Genomic DNA, 17,040 nt, shown 5'->3' with positions numbered 1-17,040 from the left:
TGGGGGGTGGGGGGTTCTCCCTTTACCATTGACCCAGTCAAGCCGTCAGCTCATTCAAGATAGTAATTATAGCTTATTTATTATTCATCCTTGAGCTAAATAAGAGCGTGACATTTCAATAACAATAATAAGGACAGATAAAAAGGCAGCACAAACTACAGACTTACTAATTGCAGTGGTTTAGAGATTAAACGACTGGAAAAATGTTGTTATTTACTTATTCATAACATCTAGACCAGTCATGAAAGCATAGCAATGCACATAGCAAATGAGATCTCCCTGGTGGACGTAACCCTGAACAAAACCAGGATGCCATGCTTCCCTTAACAAGAGTTTTTGAGAGTGTGTAGCGCAGAGCAGACACTTAATGACTTTTTCTCACTGTTTTTATTTTGACTTGGTCTCATTAGAACCAGCTTTTTAAAACTGTTGTGTGTGGTCTCAAATTTGAACATCTGCAGCTTTTACCACTCTATACTCACTCGCAGTTTTATAGAGGTAATAAATTCACATAACATGCTCGAGATTAAATGTGTTTCTTAACATGGTGATTATCAGTTTATCCAGCCAGCACAAGGCCTACGCTCCCCATCCTCCTTCTCTTTTCATATACCCTTCTTCCCACCTCTCCTTCCCCTAAGCTGAATTCTAAGGCACCTCATTAAGACTGCCAGCTCTTGGCATCATTGGCTGTGGCAGAGGTGAAGAATATCACATAATCATAAAGTAGTGATGGCATTACACTCATCACAAATTATAGATGAGTTTTACTGTGTGGTGGCAGGCCTGGCAGACGAGTGCTTTACTTAAGTGACTGTTACAGGGTCTGCAGTTCCTCTCCATCCCTCTGAAACACTAATCACCCCCCAGGTGAAAGTAACATTATTGAGAAGGTCTTAACTAATATGTTACATCTGTGTGTTATGTCATATAATATTTACGGTATTCATATATTTTTTTTATCTGAGAAACTCCCCCTCGTGGCAAGATATGTTTCTATTGAAATTAAACCTTGAGAAGGGAACCTCTTGCACATTGCGCATGGCTGTTTGTATGTTGGAATACAGCTTAATTAATTGTGGTCAGGCTCAAACCAAAAAGTGTATTTCATATTTCAAGTACTTGCAAATAGGAGTCTAAAGCACAGGGACATTTTTCAACACAGAATCACTATATTGTGACTGCAGAATGCAAGAAGATCCAGCCATGTATATGAGCTTGAAGTCATTGGCGTAGCTAACAAACTAACAGCAAAAACCATGTCTTCTTTATCCACCTGTATGCTCAGTAATCCACAAACACTTCGATTGGAGCTAAAAACAAACTATTACTCTTTCAGTCCTGCGCTTCCGTGAGGGACGGCGATCGATTTGGTTAAACAGAATGCTTCCGCTGGTCGTGCTTTATGCTACGATGAATGAAGGCCAAATTTGAGGTTTTATAGTAAGTTTGATTTAGTCCAAATCAAAGTGTTTGTGGATAACCGAGCATGCAGCTGGATATAGAAGACCTGGATTATGCCAGATGAAGCACTTGAGAGTTTGCAAACGGGCATTTTTTGACAGTTTTGCTGCTGTTTTTTCTGCTCCAACTGTTGTTTTTCACCATTAGCTTCAAGGTAGATATCCGTGGCTGCCTCTTTCTGTACTCTGGAGTCAAAAAAAGTGATGCAGGAGGGGAAAAAAAAAAGTCTTTTTGAGCTCATGACACCGTGACATCGGTAATTTACATCCCTATATCTACCTTCCACTGATCAGAGAGAAACACATTTTATTGTTTGTCTGATTTTATAACCCAAGAGGGATACGCTGTTGTTTTATGAATATTCTCCTTGTACGTGTCTGGCCTTGCCTGCTGTATCACCATTCTGTGGTCCCAGATGTGACAGCATGTCTGGTTATCAACCAGTTAGCTTACTTCAACAGCTCATGTCAGCTCATTTTTCACTGCTTATGGCTCTCTGTTGTCACTTATGCTAAGGTGAAGTCACCATTGCTCACCTATTCTGTAGCCACTAGAAACCAGTCAGGAATCCTCTCCCTCACTGCTGCATGCAAATGAATGGCTTGCAGTCGTAGGGAAAAGAAATCTTAAATTCCCTATCGCAAAATGGATTGGCTAATAAGAATCCCTTCAAAAATTTCATCCAATATGCTCCTGTTCTCTCTCTCTCTTTCTCTCTCTCTTTCATTGCTGAGTTGTCATTATATACACTTGAAATGTAACTCAATGCTCCTGTTATCTTGTGGCATCTCTGATGGAACTCAGTGTTTTGTCACCTACTCTTGAAGACTTCTCCTTGATATACCGTGTCTTAGATTGCGTCTCATTTCTACACGCTTGGACAAAAGTGTCTGCCTCATGAATACATGTAAATGTAGAATAGTGGAATGCAACAATTTCATGTGTCCTATTGCAGTGAAGCAACAATACACTCTCCTGCACTTTGCTTCTTTTCCCTCTTAATGCTTTTGTCCTTGAATCTCAAAGGATCTTTGCTAATATACTTCTATTAAGTGAATCAAGCAGCTACAGGGTGCAGACAGTGTAATCGAATAGTCAATATTTGGAAGAATAGGAAGCAATGTTAAGAGACATGTATATCTGCGTTAATGACCAGTTTTCTCTCTTCTCGTCTCATAAAATATACGGGCTTGCATCTATGCTGTGTCGCCCATATTTTACACAAGTGCAGTTGTACAGATGCTTCAATGTGCACACTCAAGCCGTGACCTTGTAGAACTGGAGAAAAAAAGGGAATAGTAGCCCACTGACCTATGGAGGATGGGAGTTTCATTCAGAGCGATGTCTCTCCCCTCACTCTGATTCTCCATCTCTCTCTCTGTTCCATTTCTAACCATAAAGACTCGTTATCCCCTCCCTGTTCCTGCCAAGCACGAGGGAAGGGAGGTTCTACCACTTATCAGTCAAAATGGGACATGACAGACAGAACCATTGATTTTACTGATTGATTTGACTGATGTTGTCCCATCCAGTTCTATGCTTGTAGTTTTTGTCAGTTGAGCTTAAACAGGAGGCTTGTGGAATTTACCGGAGAGGCTCAGTGGGACCGGAGGAAGATAACTGTTGTGACTGCTGCACAGAAATGGCAAATAATTGTCTTTTCCTTCTCTGGAGAAGTTGATTAAATGGTAAAATTGTGACACAAGAAAGTAGCATTATTGTACTCTTGAGCCATCCGTTTTAATCGTAAACGTTCTCATGCAGATGGCCCACGTGGTTGCACACATTTACCGCATCACAAACACATTGCTCTCTTGACGCAATCGCACAAACACATACGCACTGACCAGATCAAACTCCCTCAGGGCTTTGGGGCAGCGCTTGAGCGATGTCTCCCCAGGGGACTGATATTTTATAGTTTGTGTCCATCAGTGCCATAGCCTGGGGCACCAGGGTTGACAGTAAGTGCTCTCAACACCGGTGACACTGATTCATCGGAGCTATGACACAGATGGGGGAGGGTGGTGGTGGTAAACTGAGTATATTCTGTTTACCATCAATATAATATCACTGAAGTCCAAACTGTCTTGTCTTTAGTGGTGGCTTCACGGGGGTTCTGCATAGCACGCAGTGCTGTACTATGATATGGCAGCCTAATGGGCTAGACTGGCTTAAGAAAGGGGCTCCAATCTAACATGGCGTTTCAATTTATCATTCCCCCTCATGGCTGTGCTGTGCACTGCTGCACCTCTTCTACATATATATAGGGAGGACGCCTCTGAACCCCAGCCTTCTGGATGCGCATACTAAGCAATCAATGTGTCACCTCTTCCTGACAATCCTATTTTTTTTTTCATATGGAGGCCATGCTCATTTTTTTCTTGTCAGCAGAAGGTAATTTGCTGTATTGTGATTCAGTCCTAAAACTTGGTGACGAGGTGTCTGATAAGTCGCTACCTCCCCTCTGCCCCCCCTCCCCAAACCCCAACCTCAGACCTGTGCACCAGCCACAATATGGTAAAACTGAAGGACTGAACGCACCCCAACCCCCCATCCTATCCACCTCCAACTGCACCCCACACCCCTGTCCCTTCTTTCCACACCAAACCCAACATAGTTGCATGTGAGGCGGGCTGCTAAATTAGATAAGCGGGGCTGTGGCGCAGCGCCCCTGATTAATAAAAGATGCAGTGCTCCCTGGGGATGGCTCCTCGGAGGGGCAAGCAGAATCTACCCACAGACAATGGAGTTTGCTCCCACACAATGAACAGGAAATGGAGAAAATGAACCAATCATGGAAATATAACATTTAAAGCAGCACTATCCTGTGACCCTCTGTAACATTTCGCATGCATCATAATAGATAATAACTAATGCTGAAAGTGAAAAAGAACAAAAAATATTAATGTATTCCCTTATTTAGGAAGGCCAGCCTGTTGTTGACATATGTTGGATAGAACTGTCCAGATCCTGCTGTTTAAGGACATTCAGGAGAGAATTTGCTTGACTGTGAGCTCAACTACTGCAAATCCATCTTCAGTTTCAATCTTCTCCCAAACAGTCCCCATGACATGTGAGTTATTATGCAATTTGCCTTTGTTGAGGCTGCTGAAACTACAAAATCATGAGAGAACCTCAGTAATTGGTGTCATTTGCTTTATGCCAGTGTCTCGTGGTGAGAACATTGCAGGAGTGGAGTGTAAAAACATCTTTTCGGTTTCATTTTGAAAACTGATTGTAGAATGTATTTGTAAAACAGCAGTCCAAACAAAAATAATTTTCTTTTCCAATTCATATTTTTTCTCACTGTTATTTATTTTTGATATGATTAATATTTTTCTATGAATTTCTGTTTTGTTTTGTTTTTTACTGTTGAATGAAACCCAAGATTACGTTTGATATTATTTCCTAGATTTGTTGAAATTCTGTGAATCTTAATATTTTATGTTCATGTTTAAACCTGAAGTAAATTACTTGAGAGCAATATGATCATGATGGATAGAATTGTGTGAGGATATGATACATATTCACTAATAATGTGTCTTTATTTTTATCAAACCATATTCAGATTGCTGAATCTATACTGAGGCACAAATTGTGAGACGTTAATGAGCATAAGTAATTTCCTACAGAGCCGAAGAGCGAACGATAGCTGTTCAGCCTGGTCTCCTAAGTAGGAGCATTTTAGATGTTCTGAAGAAACGCTAAAAAGTTAAGCATGACAGCAAAAGTAAAGCTTTCCACATTGGAAAATATACTAAATTCAAATATAATTTTAGTACACTGTAGAGCCATGTATTTGAATATTAAAATACAAAATACATATTACATGCTATAAGTTTTTTTTTTACAGGGGTGTGTGTGTGTGTGTGTGTGTGTGTGTGTGTGTGTGTGTGTGTGTGTGTGTGTGTGTGTGTGTGTTTGTTTGTCTGTTAGTGCATGGCTGCAATCTGGTTCTGTAGAAGAGTGTGCAAAAGGCTAACAGATGCTCAGCTAGTTTTCACACCCACAGCATCATGTTGCTATGTCATTTCAGTCCTACATTCGCTCTGTTCACATTCAGCACCTAATGGCTTTGTTACCAGGAGGATATTATCCCTCTTGCTGCTCATAAGACAGTCAGCAGTGATCCAGTTGCCTATGGAGACCACTGGAATCAAGACAATATAATCACCTGCATTCCATTTGGAAACATATGCTATAAATTGTGCACTAAAGCAGTTCTTTTTAGTATTCACATTATAATACCAAAGCATTCGCTGAAACCCGCTTGCCTAACACTGGCAGACGTGTTCACTTGTCATGTGCTGAGCTATATCAGCCCCTGAATTATCAACATGAATCAATTTACACATACGTGTGCACGTCTGCTGATGCAGCCCCACGAATTTAGCAGAAATGTTTCTCCTCTGCTCCGTGTAGATGGTGTGTAATTGTCGCATGGATCATGAACACCAGAGCATTTATCTTTAAATAACCTCCACCCGCTCGCGCTTCTGAACAATAGCAAGACGCTTCTAATTTTCTGCAAGATAATGGTAGTCATATTGAGATGAAAAAGGTCAAGGGTTAGCTTGTAAGATTCTGATTGGTTTTGAGCATCACGCTGCCCCTGGAGATAAAATGGAAAGTGATATTTCATTTATAGCACCGCCCCAACAGACTGCATAGCAATTTTAGGTGATAGTTCCATGAGGAGGCCCAGTTGTGCATGATTAGAGTGCATCTAACAGTCAAACACTAAACACAAAAATGGCTACGCTGATGCCTTGCATCAGCATGTTTTTTTCCCTCTTGTTTTTGTGATCAAAGGCATGTGCTGTATTGTTTTCCACATGCAGATTTGAATATTTAGTGATACGATTCTCTCCAAACCCCTCCAACCAGCAAAGATTGATAGCTTTTGTTTATGCATATGTATAGGATGTGCATATGCAATTGAACCTGTCTTTTGACCTTTCTTCTGCTTACATATTCAGTGAGCTACTCTTGTAACATTTTGCACTGATGTATTTTAAGAGGGGAAAAAGTATTTCTTGTTCAAGTAGATCCTGTAAGTTATAACGCATCATGCACTGATCCTGCTCAATTCACAAGCCTGCGTATGAAATTATTCAAAAAGTATATTATTCTGACTGTGCTTTAGTGGATGTGCTGGTGATTTAGATTTTTTTTTTACACTGCTGTTGTTCCCAGAAAGTACATTTTTTCATTAATTCTTTGTTTGAAATCACTGGCTTGTATGTGAACGTATCGAGGACCAAACTATGGATGTGACTTTTCGCCTGATGTCCGAACACACACGGAAAAGTACCGCACTTTGCTGAAATCATTACATACAAGCAAATATTAAATTACTAAACTCAAATCACAAAAAACCCCGTGGCTTCATAAAAGGTGACCTGACATCTATAACAAATTAATGACATAAAAATCACGTTCATTTGGTGGAGTGGATATTGCATAAATCCCCCACAGAATTAAAAACCACCACCTCAAGAACATGTATCATTTTCCAGTCTTTGTTTTCTTTTCTTTTTCTTTTTTTGGCAGCTTTTGCATAATCTTTTTGACCTGGTTTCTATTTTTTTTCTTTTTACTGCAGCCTGAGGGCCAAATGCATCACACATTATGCAGTGACCCAAACTACATCTACCAAAGAGCAGTCCAGCTAGTGGGCGGGGCTTCAGCTTGCTGAGGAAGCTGCCCTTTAAGGTCATTACAATGGTCATGTGATTGGCCAGTGGAGCCCCCTGGGCCATATGACAAACCGAGCTGCCAGGCCGAGGTGTGTGTCAGGGGTGTTTTTCCACAAAGCATTCTATAAAAGTGTAACTGGGCTGTATTTGCCCTTTCCTCTTGCTATGTGTTCAGCCAACAGGCCCCTGAAGATCTCTTAAAAAGTGCTGATCCACAGAGCTGCATCTAAGAGCTAGTGCTCTTTTAATCCTTCCAGCTCTGCTTCACCCGCACCCCCCCCCCCCATCCCACCCTCTGTACCTCCTGCTTCCTCCCCTACATTCCCTTACTGTCTCCTGCTGATGCACTGCTCTGATGTTAGCAACAAGGTGATGGGATGAAGGGGCTTGTTTGGGCCCCGAGCTAATCACCACACATTAGAGCATGACTAAATAAATCTTAAGTGCTGCTAATTGCTTGCCAGTGAAAACAATAACAGGGTACTTGCCCAGAGGCTCTGGAGTAGTGAAGGGGCTGGGGCACCGGGGACCGGGGGCCCTGGCACAGGGCCAGCACCAGAAACCAGCACTATCAGTCAACTCCCTCGCCCGTCTGTCTTCATGTTCAAGTCACACACCACTTGGCACTGTCACTACATGCACCATATGCCCCACACCCACCGCATCCACCACCCAATCCTCAACACATTGCCTGCAGAAAGAAAACATGACAACCCCAGACAAGCTCTGTCGGTCTGTGGAGCCACCATACATCACTGCATTAATAAACATGAATTAGTAATGACACAATTAGATGGGGTTGTTCTGACATTTACTTGTACAATAATGGGTTTCACCACTGTACAACCCCCTTCACCCTGTGCTGGAACAACATCAGACCCCAGACCTTTAGATGTTAGGTTCTGAAAGGGTTAGAGGAAGAAAAGGGTTCTATGGGGTAAGTAAAATAAATAAAAATACAACCGTTTGAGCGTTTATTCTCAGACACCAATTAACAGCTTCCTCGCAGAATGTTAAAAATATGGCATCCTGTCCTGTGCTGTTGGTTTGAACCAGCTAACTGTGAGTTAGAGGGATCTGATGTTGTTGTGTGTGTGCGTGTGTGTGTGTGTGTGTGTTTTTTTATTTATTTCCTTCTTAGGTTGCATTCTGCTGTATGTGAAGACATTGTATGAAAAGCCTGTGCTGCCTAGTACATCTCCTGTGGCCAAAAGGTATGTTGAGCACAGATATCCCTACAGCCCTGCCACACTGAATGGGACATCACAAAGCCTTTCATTCTATCAGAACACTCATTAAAGATGCTGCAAACACTAGATGAGTGACGGACGGGATTCATAAAAATTCACTGTACTTTCTAAACATGATTTTTCAAATGCAATGTCGCAGCATTTCCAATGTGTCTTCCTTCGATTCTGTCCAGCATTTGATAGAAAAGAAAAATCAGGTAGTAGTTTTCCTGCGTCGTATGATATTCTGTCTCAGTGCACAGTTGACACAAATTGAGAATATATACCTGATCAATTGTTTAAGTAAAAAACAAACAAACAAATAAAAAAAAAAATTAGATTTCAAGATGAGGAACAATTTGTGTCCGACTCCTCAGTACTCACATTAGCTTAGCGATAATGGTCACATGTTGACCTAAAAACAATTTGGCTAATAGATTTTTTATAATTTACAGGGTTTGTCGTTGTTGGTTTTTTTTTTCATGTGCTTTTAATCATGCCTCTCTCCAGTATTAATTATTTCATTTAACCTGAATTCATTTTCCTAAAGAATAACAGGGTCTAGAGGGATGCGATCTCGGTGACACGCTTCTGATTCCTCTGTTTCTGATCCCTCTGTTTCTGATCCCTCTCTTTCTCTTCGATACCAAGCTTCTCATTTTCACTGTCACAGTGTTTTACTGCGTTCCCAGGGGACCAGTGCGCTTTTGTTAGCTTTTCTGTCAACACACGCAGCCTAATTGCTTGATTAGTTGAGGTTGACTGGTCTGTTAATTGAATAGTAATTTGGATTTGATGTGTCTAATGAAGATCCTCATTTATTGTTTGGCACTCATCCAAGGGCTTGTTTTTGAGAGACTAAATCAAACAGAAATGATGAAAGGAAATAAAAAAAAACCAGATTCAGAGTGTGAGCCGTGCTCTTTGAAAGCACATGAATTAAATTTGTAAGGGGATAACATTTAATAGTGTTAATTTCCCAGAAATCAAGCTGATATTAACTACTGGAGCATCAAATACAGCTTTGAAAAAACAAAAAACAAAACAAAACATGGAAAGACCACTGAAAGTTGACTATTACGATTTGAAGGCATGTAGCAACTTGGTTATTCATGCTAATTTACTATGCATTATCAACTATAAACAACACGTGAAATATGCCATCCCAACGATTTCCATGACTAGAAACCTGAATGAGTCAAGTCCCCCTGATGGTGCTATGTGAAGAATATGTTGTGTCAATCAATATTGTACTAATATTTCATCCTATAATAACCAAAACCAAACAATACTGTTGCTGAGAAGGTCGTCAGCTATTTTTAGTCTCTGTACTACAACAATTCAGGTGGAATTTTTGGCCCAAAGAGATTATTTACAGTGCAGGAACGGCACATTGCTAACAATGCATCACCAATATTGTACAACTTATGGAAAAACAGAAACATAAAAGCAAATATTAAAATCAAACGTTATCCATGCCATTGATTATTAACGCTGTTTTTAGTCAGCTAGGCTTATCATACTGCAGATACTTCCTGTTTGTGTGGGACCGTGTACTTTTTCAGATATTATGGACAGATTGTTTGTTTCACCCCCATCAACATACATTCAAGGTTGCATAAACCATGCTACAGTGTTCTGGCTTTCCTCATGCTCTCCCCTGATCATTCAACTCTCTGCATATCCTTGAGTTGAATTGGACTCTTTTGCAACCGATAATCTTAATGGAATTTACCAACAAATAAAAATGACAAGACAAAAAAGAAGAAGAAAAATTTCTGCAGGCATCGCATAGAACAAATCATCTGTTTAATATATGCAGTAAACAACTTCAATTCCAGCGCTCTTTTACTTAATTGTTGTCTTTCATAAATTTCATGGTGAATATTCGATGTATTATACTTGAACTTTATTTGTCAATTTTACCTCAAATATAGTACGATATCTAATTCTGTTTCAAGAACCATGACTAGAATATACATCTCCTCTTGCTGAGTTTTGAACATAAATATGTTGTCATTGAGAAAGTTACATTTGATACAGAAACCCAAACAGATAAGCAATCAGCTTGATATTTTTTCTTCTTGTTGTTGTTGTATGTGACAAGAGGACAGTGAGGAGAAAACAGCAGGAACGTCCCAGAAAACCACATAAACAGAAAAATATTGTTCACCAGAAGTCACACATGGAGCAGATGTCTCCACCGAGGCAATGTGACATCATCAAGGTGCTATAGACTCCAGAGTTCAGCCAAAACCAATGTTAAAAAGGAGCCATTTTTTTTTACTGTGTTTTATAGATCTGCTCCAAAATGTAATGGATTCTTCCTCAGTCCGTGCTACTTCCTTTCACCAGGTTTGGTGAAAGTAGGCCTCATAATTTTCATATAATCCTGCTAATAGGCAAACAGACAAACAAACAGCACTCATCACACAACCCCCTTCCTGCTTAGTTGTTATTTTTCTCCCAAAATAAAAATAAAGTCGACTTTAAATCACAATGTAATTGGAGTCCATTAGCGACCATCTTGCATCACTTCCTGTTTGAAACATGCACTGCACTGATATTGTATTAGTGTGCAGAGTTGAACAGGGACACAGTCAAGGATAAGAGCTGCTACAACTGTGTGTAGGTGCTGATTGTCCTTGGAAGAGAATCTCCTTTCTTTTAATTCAAATGCTTGGTCACACACAGATGAACCCTGAGTGTCCCCAATATTCTGAGTGTTTCCACACCAGAACTCCCATCTAATGAGTTCATTAGCGCCAAGGTCTTCAAACACAGCTTGTTGAAAAAAAAGCTTCTCCCAAATCCTCCATAATGTGCAGGGGGGTCATATTTAAAATTAATCAATGGGAGCATGATTTCTCTTTAGAATTGGGGATGATCACAAAGGCCTTTTGACTGTGAATCCCTGCTCAGGGCCCTTGACTTGAACACTTATTGCTATTGTGGAGCTGTCCAGTCAGTCAGATGTTTAGTAATATTCCAACAAAATTCAGGGTATTCAAAAAGCCAAGGTAATGAAATATTCCAAGGTAAGATATATCCATAAAAGTTCCAGATATTGTGCTAACGTCTTTCATTTAATTGCCTCAGTTTGCTGTGAGTTTGATTAGACATTTGAAAATATTAGAAACATGCTCGTTTCCTCCTTCATCTTGTCCATTCTTTTACATCCACGATTCAGGCTATTCCTTTCCACACGGTCTTTTGAGTTTTTCAGGAATTTCCACTTAAGGTTTTATTGTTGCAGCTGAACTCTTAAGCAATGTACATGCTTGGCCTTCTGTGTTCCACTTTGTCTCCAAGGCAAACAGCAGATTTTTGACTTTCCAGTTGCTTCAGAGTGACTTTGGTTCTATACAAAACAAGACACGTGTAAATATACTCAATGACAGACGAAGCAGTTGAAATATATATTTTTTTAAAGTTTGTACAACATGTGAATGAGTCAGCCCCTGGTCCTTCATACCCATACACTCATGCAGTCATGCACACTTTAGCGCATGCAACAATGCCTGATAGTGCTACATTACAGGCCAAACTGGTTCAGGCATTAGCAACCTCAGGTGTGGGAATGACCCCCATTCTGGCACACATAAACATTTCTTTGCACTATTCCTCCATTTATTACTTACCCGCATACTTAACGCAGTAGTCATTAGTCACTCTCACCCTCCCTCCCTTAATGAGAATGCAATTACCATAGGTTTCTCCCCAATCCCAGTGGCCTAGCAGCGTTGTCCGAAACCCGCATCCCCACCTGCTCAGCTCTGCGTCTTCTTCTCTCTCAGATTCCCCTCTCTTCCCTTGTACCTCTTCTCTCTTCCACTGTGGCTGCAGACTCCCTCCGTTTCTCCATCCTCTCTGCAGCCTCTCTCTTTCGCTCCTCCCATCTCTGAGCTCTAGGCTGCTCTGGGTTTTAGACAGATCACTCTCACAATGGTTGATCAATACAGGTATTGATCCACTGGCAAAATGTTTATAAAATCATTCTGGGCAGCTGCGGTGCAGCAGGGAGGGGCGGCGGGGCGACGAGTGGGCCAGCATGCCATGCTATTTGCCTGCAAGAGAGCCACTACGGACCTGATTGGCTGCCTGTCTGCCCGCCTTGCCAGGAAGAGGGCTGGCATAGTCTGCTTTTCTTTGTCATTGTGGCTTGGTGTGCCACAGTCCTCCCTGGCTTACGCTGCTAAACTTTCCAGACCACCAAAGCAGGGAGCAGCAGTTCACCCTTCTCACTGCACGATGTTGACTGCCAGCCGAGCAGTGGCACCCACTCGGTCTCCTTTCACATCGCTCAAGAAATTAATTTGCATAAATTAGCAACCAGCAGGAAACCCAGGGCTAATGATCACTTCGTTTCCACTTGCTCCCCTCTCTTAGCAGGAAAACACTCTTCCGTGCCACCCATGTGCTTGCCTGCGCATGTTACCTTGGGAAACCCCCTTTTTATTTTATTTTTTACAAACAACATGGATCTTAATGAAAGCAACTACAGGGAAGTTTAAAGGCTACAAATGTGCAGGAAAACAAGTCCACATATGTTCTATCATGTGGACAGGAAGCAGGCCAGGGACAGGACTTCCCCCCGGTGCTCATCTTTGCCTCCCCCTCGACTCTCATGCTCTGAAGCTTATTGTAAATGAAAGGACTCGGCTCGAGTCTCTATAATTCCAGTGTCAGGATCATTAGCAACATTATCAGCAGCACATCAACCTCAGTAGGCTGCATGTTAAACACACTGTTGCTCCTCCTCGTGGGAATGCAACTGCCTGGCCGACCACCTCAAACTATTGGAACGTTTATTGCCGCACAACTAGATAGCAGAATCAAGTGGCATGGTTTATGAAAGGCTTTGTAATCTAGGGAGGGAGACTTTTGCTTATGTCCTGCTGAGTGATGATGTATGAAATGTTTCTTTACACAGAGAAGATAATTACAGTGCCGAGCACTGTGTGGTGTAACTCTTTCCAGAATTGCAGCACTCACTGAAGTAGACTAACATCTGTCAGCCATAAGGCCAGGCAGCCTCTCTGACCCATAGTCAACCTCACCCCTCTTCAGTGTGTGGTATGTCTGTCCCCCGCCCTCTCTGGCATCTATACCCTCAATCCAGATGCCCAGACACTGGTACAAACCACAAAGTTTGAGCCTGGCCCAGTCCACCCTCTATTAAACAGGGTTAAACTAATTATGGGAGATGAGATATATGACAGTAGCGATGCGTTGGATTGTTTAATTAGCTGCAGCTGTTTCTTTTGCTTGGCTCATGGCGGATGGGACCTCCTGGACTTTCTTAGGCCTCAGTCGTCCCACTTACCACGGAATATGATTAACACATACTGTACATGTACACACAGACAGACACATTCCTCCACAAACACGTCTAGGAAGTCGCTCTTCCACAAACGCTGGGGAGCTGTAATTACTCTAACACATCCAGAACTGGCCACAGCCCATTCATTACCATAACATGTTGTAATGAAGTTTAATTCCTCATCATGTTGTCTGTGGTTGTAGAGTGGTGTGTGGCTGTTATCCTCCACTACTCCAGATGTCTTCTAGGCTCTCTCTTCAGCGCTACAGTGAATACATGACATTCAATGCTCACCTTTCGCCATTTTCCTCTTTCAGTAATCTCTGATTTTTTTTTACCCCCTTGTAAATTCATTTTGACCTCATCCATCTTTGTTTCTTCCTCACTCCCCTGTCCCATTTTTCAGCGTGTGTTCTTTCCTCCACATACCCTCCCATCGCTAAGAGAGTGTGTTATTTATTTCATCTGAAATCAGGGGGCTCTTTTGTGCATGCTTCTCACAGAAATCAATTTCAGCTCAGACAGCATAACCAAACAAAGCACTGCACTCATTTCGGCATGGGCAAAGATGTAACCCATCTCTCTCATTTTCTCCCTCCTGCTCCTCTATTGGAAGACATTTTGTTCTCACTCTGATGCCATTATGTCAGTCATTGCAGACATGTGTTGGTGTGGAACTGCAGCTGCTGAATGAGTCATGGCAAGCAGTGATCACTAAAGACTTGGTTTACATCTGTGTAATGTGTAATATATGATACATACCATTGTCACCTTACAGTTTGTGTGCAGAGGAAGACTCTCGGTCCTCCCACCAGTGGCTTTATATGAATGATAAAAGACTCAAGCTGCTAGCTCTTCGGTATCCTTTTCTCTGCCAGCCATCCTCTTTGTACATCAGTTGAGACCACCAGTTAATGCAGCCTCTGGATTGGCCTCTTTCCTTTTATTGATTTCAGTCAGACACAGAGACAGACAGAAAGAAAGGGCCTTTTCAGGGAGAAGTTAAATGGTCAAGTAGCGGGTAGAGGGTGGCTTTCACCATTTTATTGACGAGGTGGAAAAATGTCACTATTATTGAGGCCCTTGCAGCAGATAGCGAGCTGATTGGTTGAGTGCCCCCAGGTCAGAGTGGAGCATGTTCCCCCTGCAGCCAAACGAGAGTAAATAAAAGGGCAGAGGAATCCACTTGATCTGGAGGTTAGGTTTGTCTCTACCAGGCCTGTCTTTAGGTAACACCTCTCTGGGTCTATAAAGCAGAATTTGGATTGAATGTGAGCATCCTCACAAAAGAGGGTGAGAGGTTAAGAAAACGATGAGAATCACCCAAAGAGATGAGTGGAGATGCAGCCACTTCAAAGACAGTAGGGGGACTGTAGTCACTGTGGCGACTTACGTGAATATTGTGATGTCAGATGAAACACAAGAAAGCTGCATGTCATGCTCACAATATTATAAGAGATCACTGGGAGTCACATTTTGAATATGAAGTGGGGGGCGGGCATTGAATGAGACTTGGGAGACTATACAGTCTCTTCATAGAGATAAGGTTATGAGAGCTGACAAATGGCTTTGGGTTCATCCACAAGCCACTCTTAGGCCCTGCTTCCTGACGTCAGTGCAATTAGCTCAGCATATCATCAGGCTGGCCCCTCCTCGCAGCACAAGACAGACCTCTGGAAAGGTCAGCCTGCCACAGTAGAGACAGAGCAGCGCTTAATCAGAGGTGAAATGGTTTCTTTTCCAAATTGATTCCAGTTCAAATCAAACAAGAGTGTCTTTTGTTGAACCACTTAACTTTTAAAATGAGACATTCACAAATAAAAACTGTTATTGTGACATCTGGACCAAGCAGGGCCTGAGGAGCATGGATCATATGTAAGAAATATAAAAAAGCTGTCTTTCTTTGCCTGTATCTATAGAGTCTCTGTTTTTTTCTCTCTTTTTTTTTTCTCCTGCTCTGCGTGAGTACACAATCATATGTGAACACTCAGTTGAAGTGAGAAAAATTCATGCAAACTCTGCAGGAAACTTTACCCCCCTACATAGTGAAGAAAAGTAAAATCGCCTTCACGGTGTTGACACAAAGCATTATGAAATAAATATTTTGTCGTCTCTCTTACAAAGTAAACTAAATACCATTAACATTGGACCCCTGAAGCGTTTTATATCTTTTTACACCCTCTTAAAAAACTCTATTTTTTTTTAATTTTTTTTACAACAGACTTGTCACAGACATGTATCCAAAGAAAGAAACATCTAAGCTCACACACATCTACACACTGCACATCCACCAACTCCCTTATGCTGACTGCATAATATATGTAATGAAATAATGTTTCCAGTGGGGACGGTTGTGGCTGGGGGATGGAGATGTGTAGTGAATATCAATGTGGCTCCCCTCAGACTCCCTGGTTCAATTGGTGTGATGGTGGGGGGTAAATGAATATGTGGGAGCGAGAGAAGCTTTATCCCTTTGCCCAAAGCTCCTGTGAAGAGTCCGCACAGACAGAGAAGGGGGATCTTCACGTACCAACTTAGTCATTAAGAACTTAAAGATTTGTGCCTTCCAACTGATTGTGTGTCATCTGCCGTCTTTTTTTTCCAAGAAGTCTATTATATCCACTTGTCTTCAGAAACAAGCGTTTGTGCAGCGCGTCTGTTTATACACCAGCGGTAGAGTATTCTTCATTTGGTGTCCAGTCTCATTGCACCACATACTTTAGAGAGTTCAACCTGCTTTCAACAACAGCTCCTCCAAAAAAAAAAAAAAAAAAGAAGAAAAATCTCAATGAAACTCGAAGAAGAGACAAATTACATTTTCTCCGGTGCCTCACCTTGACTGACTCAAGTGAGCTCATCTGTTCCATCTTGTCAGAGCGGAGATGCTGTGTCTCTGCCAGTCGGGCCTTTGATGTTTTAAACATTACCATTAATAATGTTTTCAGCATCAAAATTAATTGCTTTCCTACTGTGTCCTGCCCTCTTCATCCTACACTGAAGCATGAATAAATCAAGACTAACTACCTTTGTCTTGAAATTTTGAGGTCAGGAATTTGGGATGAGACCAAATTTGAACGTGGCCAACAGAAGCACATCCTAGTTTTGTGTGTGTGTGTGTGTGTGTTTCAGTCGTTTCACATGGATGTAGATGTAATGTTTGAATTCTGTTCATATGATGAAGCAAGTGAATGTACTGGAGTATGTGAGCAAGCATAGCACAAAATAGTGCTTAAGCGTGTGCCATGCATGCAGATCTACTCCCAGTAAATGTGAATTTTGATCATTTTGTGTACTTTTAGATGATCTCCTCAGTCTGCAGTCGAAA

General features: G+C 41.6%; 1 protein-coding gene across 2 annotated transcripts in view; it reads left to right on the top strand.

The window, feature by feature from the left end:
• The window catches only part of zfhx3b (zinc finger homeobox 3b), a 331,796-nt gene that overhangs the window by 152,023 nt on the left and 162,733 nt on the right, over positions 1-17,040 (top strand). Inside the window, exon 5 of one of the 2 annotated variants that reach the window (XM_086183541.1) lies at positions 8,305-8,377. The exons of the other annotated variant lie outside the window; for it this stretch is intronic. The gene's annotated coding sequence lies outside the window, so the exon portion shown is untranslated. The remainder of the gene's footprint in view (positions 1-8,304; positions 8,378-17,040) is intronic. 2 annotated transcript variants of the gene reach the window in all.

Source organism: Aulostomus chinensis, chromosome 2 (assembly GCF_037954235.1).
Source record: "Aulostomus chinensis isolate RoL2024-O1b breed Wild chromosome 2, RoL_Achi_v1.0, whole genome shotgun sequence".
NCBI lineage: Eukaryota > Metazoa > Chordata > Actinopteri > Syngnathiformes > Aulostomidae > Aulostomus > Aulostomus chinensis.
The sequence above is the reverse complement of the archived record's forward strand: the minus strand, read 5'-3'. Positions and strand labels throughout refer to the sequence as shown.